At 39.4% G+C, this 7,726-nt stretch overlaps 1 pseudogene; it reads left to right on the top strand.

Moving 5' to 3' along the window:
- The first annotated feature begins 3,623 nt into the window (after positions 1-3,623).
- Positions 3,624-4,104, top strand: LOC101544966 (40S ribosomal protein S16-like; annotated as a pseudogene).
- The last annotated feature ends 3,622 nt before the right edge of the window (positions 4,105-7,726 follow it).

Raw genomic sequence — 7,726 nt, 5'->3', positions numbered from 1 at the left:
GTTACCCTTTAGCTATTCCTACTGAACCTTATGTGAAGAGTCCAAGAAATCCATGCACAGTATCTGGAATCATGAATTTACTGAAATGCCCAGTCATAATGAAACAACTGAGTTCCCCCAGTAAGTGGCTAAATAAGGGACGAGCCTAGAATCCTACAGTGCCTTTCTAATAAGAGGCTATTGGCTTCACTGGGTTCTTAGACTCCTGTCCTGCAAAAGGGTACGACTTTCTGAACAGTATTTCTTGCTAATGTACTCTGCATTTTACCAGTGAAAAATTATTTCTAACATCCATTTGGCTAATTAACAAATCCTATGATATTGATCTGCAAAAATAGGCATTTTAAAGCTTATAGTTGCTGCCTAAGTAATGTTGATTTCTAATTAGTCTTTCAAGGGGGAATAATCCTGGAATGAATATCTTCAATTAGAGAACTTTGAATGTTAAGTAACTGCCACTAGGGTGTAGATTAAAACTAACATGCACACTGTCTTTACTGAAGTATTTTAAAGTAATTTTACACCATGGCAACCATATGCTATGAGATTTGATGTTGTTATGGCAATGATTTTATAAAAGATGGGTTTCAGTATTTTTGTTTATTTTAAATGTTTAAGCTTTTGTCAAAATGAATGTCTTTGAGCAAGACATACAACACCACATTTTCTAGAATTTATGTATGATCCATCAACTCTATTTCTGGGTATATACTCAATAGAATTGAAAGCATTGTTCCATAGATGTATTTGTATACACAGGTTCATAACATCATTATTCACAATAACTAAAACATAGAAGCAACACAGGTATCCATCAGACATGAGTGGATAAAGAAAATGTGACTTAACCACTACAATGGAAGAGTATTCAATCTTTTAAAATGAAACTTCTTACATATAACATAGATGAATTTTAAAGACATCATGCTAAATGGAATATGTCAATCACAAAATAAAAATACCGCATCATTCCACTTTGTAGGATAAATAATAAAAATTTAAAAGAAAATAAATAGTTTTTACCATTGCTGACACATAGTTTGAGGTAAGCATTTTATATTCATATATCAGATAGGTGGATAGGAATACAGAACAAAATCCCGACAAGAACATCATGAGGATATATATTTTAAACCAATGGAACACATAAATCACCAAAAATATACAATGGTAATTGAATGATCAAAGATAACATTGTAGGTACTTCAACTTCTAAACCATAGATTCTCATGTGAGGGGAATTTTGTGTCCCTGAGGACATTTGACAATGTCTGGAGTCATTTTTGATTGTCACAAGTGAAAAAAGGGAGACTGTCAAACCTTTACATTATATAAGACAAACTCCACACAAATAAACATCCTCCCCAAAGTTTCAATAGTAACAAGTAGGACAAACCCTAGTCTAATGATCTTGACATGTTTTGTTACATATCTTATTAAAATCTAAATATTGTTGGGCTGGAGAGATAGTACAGCAGGTATGGTGCTTGCCTTTCACGTGGCAGACCTGGGCACCCACTGTGGTCCCCTGAACTGACTAGCAGTGATCCCTAAGTGCAGAGCCAAGAGTAAACTGAGTACAGCTGGTGTGTCCCTCACCCACCAACAATCTAGATATTATTTCTGACATCTCTTTTTTCTGTTAATTCTAATTCTCACTTCAGAAAGAGAAAGAAAAGATTTCTAGAGGAACACTACTATCCTAAACTCAGATATCCCCAGAGAATGGGGTTTCAACTCCTCTCAATTTTAATCTCCTGGTACTCTCCAAGAAAAAGGAAGAGGTAAATCCTTGTGGTGGTGACCTACTCAGGCCATATTTCCCAATGAGCAGGACAACCATGTCTCTACTATGACAACTTAACTCTCTACATAATTTAAAGCTCCGCAGTTTCTCAAATATCTGTATTGACGTTTTAGCAATCTCTTTTATAGCATGCATCTCAGGCTGAACTTTGAATCATTAAGCAATAGATTAAAATTCATTTTCTCCAAAACCAAGCCTAAGTAATTCACTGCCCAATGTAATCTTTCAGCCATCTTAACATACTATTGACTCTTAAATTTTTTTCCTCTCTGTAATTTATGTAGGTAATATAGGGGACTAAACATAATAAATTTTTTGTCAATCTCCCCTTCAAGAGGTGTTTATTTCTCCTCCCCTTGAATCAGGGTCTCTGTGGCAGTTTCACTGCTAAAAATAGCACTGACACATTGGCTTACTTGTAACAGTGCTGTTTCCTATCTCTTCAGGCACTCATGTCTCCCTAGGATCTAGCTGCTACGTTGTACAAAGCCCAAGACACATGGAAAGGCTCCGTGTAGGTTCTAAGCAACAGGTCTGACTGAGCTCCTAGTCAATAGCCGTCAACTGCGGGCATCTGAGGAGTGGTCGTGATGTGCTACCCAGCCCAGTCAAGCCCCCAGATGATTACAACCTGGTCGGTATCACAGGGAACAGAATTGCTCAGCTGAGTCCCACAAACCCATAAGATTAGAGGATATAATAAAATGGTGATTATTTCAAGCTAATACGTTCTAGGGTGGTTTGTTACACAGCAATCCATAATCAAAATATGTATTAATAATTTTCTTAAGATGACGAGTAGTTGGCAATTCAAATGGAGCTTTAAAAAATGGCAAAATTCCTAGAAATATAGTGGCTTTTTAAGAAAAGCTTTACTGAGGAAATGATATTTCATTATTTTATGCATTCATTCAGGTCACATTTATTTAGTGTATTTGCCAAGCATGGGTTAAGTGCCAGATTATAACAAGGCATATTTCCTGACCTTACGGGACTCACAAAGCCATCAAATTGCAACTACATGGACATAATTGAATCATTTAACATACTTGTGGACTGTTCTTTCTAAAAGTCAGATGAGAGTAAAATTTTCCCACATTGAATTTAAGAAAAGAACACATATTTCTGTCCATGTCTTTCTCTGGAACAATTCTTGAAGGCCATTTCAAATAGAATCTATCACAGTCAAAGTCTAAACGTCTGTGCTGCTGAAGGTTTCAAAACACATTAAAAACTGGCTTTCAAGAAGTGCTACTGCCTTTGACCTGGAACAAGTGTGAAGCTTCTGAGTACACGGTCACAACATATGTCTTAACATTTCTGATAGCTTGGCTTTCTGCCATCCTTTAAGGATTGATTGATGAAGGACGCAGGCCTTCTTACCTCTTGTCCTCTACCCTTTCACGTCCAAATCAAAAGTCTGAAACCATCGCTAGGATAAAGCTGGAGAGACTCAGGAAATCTTTGCCATTTATACAAACACAAATCCAAGAAGGGAAAGAGGCACCGCAGAAACTTCCGTGGACTTCTTCCACGGAAGAACAGTAAGGTTGTGCAACATCGCCATGGCCTTTTTTCTATGAAGACTCTTCAAAATGTGCATGGGCGTACACACAAATTGCAAACACAAAAGCACACTGGGCAGAGGTTGCCAGTTTCACTAGAGAGTGTTAGTTTCAGTCAGCTATAAACATTAGCAGAATAAGATTCTTCTGTGGCATAGTGGAAGAATGAAACTCAGGATCAGTATAAGCCTCAGAATGTAAACTAGTGTTTCTCTTGCCCAGATGAAACACCAGAGCCTATTATGGTTGCAGCACCACGCGGTGAGGAGCTCTTGTCTACACTCGCTGCCATGCTGTCTAAGGGACCGCTACACTCCGTGGCAGGTCTTCGGACGCAAGAAGACAGGCACAGCTGTGGCACACTGCAAACGAGGCAATGGCCTCATCAAAGTGAACAGGTATCCCTTGGAAATGATCGAGCCACGCACACTGCAGTACAAGCTTCTGGAGCCTGTTTTACTGCTGGGCAAGGAGTGATTCGACGGTATGGACATCCATGTCCAGGTGAAGGGTGGTGGTCACGTGGCTCAGATTTACGTGATCCACCAATCCATCTCCAAAGAGCTGGTTGCCTACTATCAGAAGTATGTGGATGAGGCCTCCAAGAAGGAAATCAAAGACATCCTCATCCTGTACGACTGGACCCTGCTGGTAGCTGATCCCTGACGCTGCAAATCCAAGAAGCTTGGAGGTCCTGGAGCCCGTGCTCGCTACCAGAAATCCTACCAATGAGCCTGTCATGTGCATTGGGTTCATTTTTATAATAATTGATTGTGGGACTGGAAAAAAAAGAAACACCAGAAAGTGAAGTTCGAGAGAGGAAAACTTCGAGGATTCTTCTTCATGAGTGAAAATGCAACCATTTCTCAAATCGCTCACATACAAATGTTTCCTAAAACCCTTCTGTTAATAGTTCTGCATCAGATTCTAGAAGAGATTGCCAAGAAGTATAGAACACAGTCACCTTTTATGAGAGGAAAAACCTCTTCCATTTTTCTTCCTTGGTCCTGAAGTACAAAGTTCTAACACTTTCATATCGTCGGGAAAGTGGTAGACAGAAGCTTTCACCCTTCCCTCCTCTCCTCATGAGACACTAATATAGACAAAGTCTGACATTTGTTATTCTTCCATCAGATGGTATAAATGTCACTGAACAGAAATGATTCCTCCCCTTGATTTTCTTGAGAGATCCTGCGCGCAGGAGAGATTCCTATGCCTTGCTGTTTCTTCACCCGTTATGACACTAGTATGGGCCTTCCTTGCTGTGCAGGAAAAACCTGCATCTCTCTTCTAAGTTCTCCTTACTTGAGCAGTGAAAGGTTAAATTAGCAAAAAGATTGATGTGGGCTTTAGTTCTGATGGGAGGCTTCTTCCTTGCTCCTCTTATTGCGATGTGAGGAACAGGCCATGACTAAGCCAGTAATTCCAGGCGGCTGAGAGACATGTAGAGCAGATACGGACTCAACCTACAGTTGGAGCCGGTCATGTAAGCACAAACAAAATCAGCAAAAGTATGCCAGCTAGCCTACAGATGTGTGGAAACTGGATCCTTGTTCTTGGCCACTGATATTTTGTATAGATAAGTGAGACAGAAACTGGTGATTCGAGTAATTGCATGGCCTAGGTTCAATAGCAGACTCTAGTCCAGAAGTTATTGCCTTCTTTGTATCTGCATATCCATAAAATGGAGACAACCCTATTTTATCTCCCTTAGAGAGTTGTGAGAATTATATTTCTTTGGAGAGAGGTTTGGGGCTGGAGCTATAGCACAGAGGGTAGGGCATTTACCTTGCACGTGGCAGACCCGGGTTCAATTCCCAGCATCCCATATGGTCCCCTGAGCACCGCCAGGAGTAATTCCCGAGTGCAGAGCCAGGAGGGGTAACCCCTGTGCAGTGCCGGGTGTGACCCAAAAAGCAAAAAAAAAGAAAAAAAAGAGAGGTTTGAGGGGCCACATCTGAAAGTATTCATGCTTGGTGGCAACTCCCAGTGGTGCTCAGAGACCTTGTGATGCCAGAGATCAAACCTGGGCATCTACATGTACAGTATGGGATCCAGCCCCTTCTCTCCCATCCCATGACTACATTTTGTAATGCATTCAAAGTACAATAATCAGTGCATTACAATAAGAGACACAACCAGTCAATGTCAATGAGAGAATAGTGAGGTAGGCCCAGATTTGATCCCCTGCACCCTATATGGTTCCCTGAGTCCCACCAGAAGTGATAAGAGTGATCCCAGAGTGTAGAGTCTTGAGTATAGCTGGGTGTGGCCACAACCAAAGCAGATTTCACTCATTTTTTTCTGACATTTTATCTAGCAATAAAATAACTGTTATAGTTTTGCATGAATGCAGATGTTAGAACAGCTTTGAGAATTTATATCAAAAAATTCTGCAGAATATTTTATTGGGATCACACTGAATCTATACATCAAATTAGAGAAAATTTTCATCTTCACATCAAGCTTTCCAATCTAAAAAATATGATACATATCTCCATTAGACCTTATTTCATTTTTTAAGCAAAGTTGTAAAATTTTCCCTATTAAAATCTCATGCATGACTTTGCAGATTTATACCTAAGCATTTAATATTTTTATGATATTGTAAATGACATTGTTCATCTTGATTTCATTGCTACAATACTTTAGATTGACTTTGTGTTCTGCAATCTTGCTAAACTCATTAACTTTAGTAACTCTTTAGTAGAGGTTTTCAGATTTTTTATGGAGATGAACATTTCCTCTGTTAATAAACATAGTTTTATTTCCTCCTCTTCAGTATTTATGCCTTTGGCTTATTTTTTCTTGCCTTCTGGTACTGACTGGTCCTCCAGTACAATGTTTAATAGAAATTATAAACATAGTGCATTGTTCTTGGTCTGAGGATGAAAGTTTTCACTCTTTCACCATTAAGTTTATCAAGAAAATTACTTTTGTATTCCAATTTTTCTGAGATATTTGGTTTTTTATGTATTTTTATTTTAATAAAGTAGTTCACAATATTTGATTATATTTAATATTTGAACACAAATCCTATCACTGTTACACCTTTCCACCATCATATTTTGGATGTTTCCATCCCGAACCCCAACCCCTTCCCCAAAGCAGAACTGAAATAATTTACTTTGTATTGTTTGTTATGAAAATGCTCCAAAAAACTTTTCTTAGAGGAGAGTGTGTGAAGATTGTTGTATTTCATCTAGGGGCTATTAAGCCCTTCCATAGAGATTATTAATATGTTGCTAAGGGTTGAGCCTTGTATGCATATATATATGTACATATATATATGTAAAAATATATTGCCCTCCAAAGTTCCCTTCTACTTTAAACCCCATCAAATGTGGTGCGCTACTCTTGGAGTATGAGTGGAGATTTTTTATTTTTTGGCTTTTTGGGTCACACCTGGCACTGCACAGGGGTTACTCCTGGCTCTGCACTCAGGAATTACTCCTGGCGGTGCTCAGGGGACCATATGGGATGCTGGGAATTGAGCCTGGGTTGGCTGTGTGCAAGGCAAACGCCCTACCCACTGTGCTATCGCTCCAGCCCATTTTAATTTTAAAAAACAAACCTCCAGGGGCTGGAGTGATAGCACAGTGGGTAGGGCGTTTGCCTTGCACACAGCCAACCCCGGTTCAATTCCCAGCATCCCATATGGTCCCCTAAGCACCAACAGGAGTGGTTCCTGAGTGCAGAGCCAGGAGTAACCCTTGTGCATCGCCAGGTGTGACCCAAAAAAGCAAAAACTAAATTAACTAAACTAAATTAAAATGGGTATTGAGTTTTGTTTTTAAAATACACCTATGGGAACTATGTCTTTAAATTTAATTGATTTTATTTTATTTTATTTTAAGAACTATGATTTCCATTACTGTTACTGGTAGGTTTCAGGGGTATAATGTTGCCACACCACACCCTCCACCAGAGTGTCTGCTTCCCTTCACCACAATTGTCCCACTATCCAGCATTCCCCAAACTCAGTTCTGTCAACAAATTCCCGGGTTCTTTTGCCTTTGGACATTTGCTATTTCCTTACTATGTCTCCTTATAGTCCATGTAGAAGAGAGATCGTTCTGTATCTGTCCTTCTTCATCTGGAAAACTTCATTCAGCACAATGTTCTCCAGACCTATCAATGTGGCAGCAAATTTTCTTATAGCCGAGTACTGTTCCATTGTGTCTATCTACCATTTGTTCTTAAACACTTGGATTGTTATCAGATTTTGGCTATTGTGAATAGTGCTACAATGAGCTTAGGAGCACAGATGTCTTTTGTGTTTGGGCCGGGGTGGGGTGTGTGGCACACCCATTGATGTTCAGGACTTACTCCTGCCTCTGCATTCAAGAATCAT

The sequence above is a fragment of the Sorex araneus genome, chromosome X (genome assembly GCF_027595985.1).
Source record: "Sorex araneus isolate mSorAra2 chromosome X, mSorAra2.pri, whole genome shotgun sequence".
Classification (NCBI taxonomy): Eukaryota; Metazoa; Chordata; class Mammalia; order Eulipotyphla; family Soricidae; genus Sorex; species Sorex araneus.
This window is presented reverse-complemented; position numbering and strand designations above follow the sequence as displayed.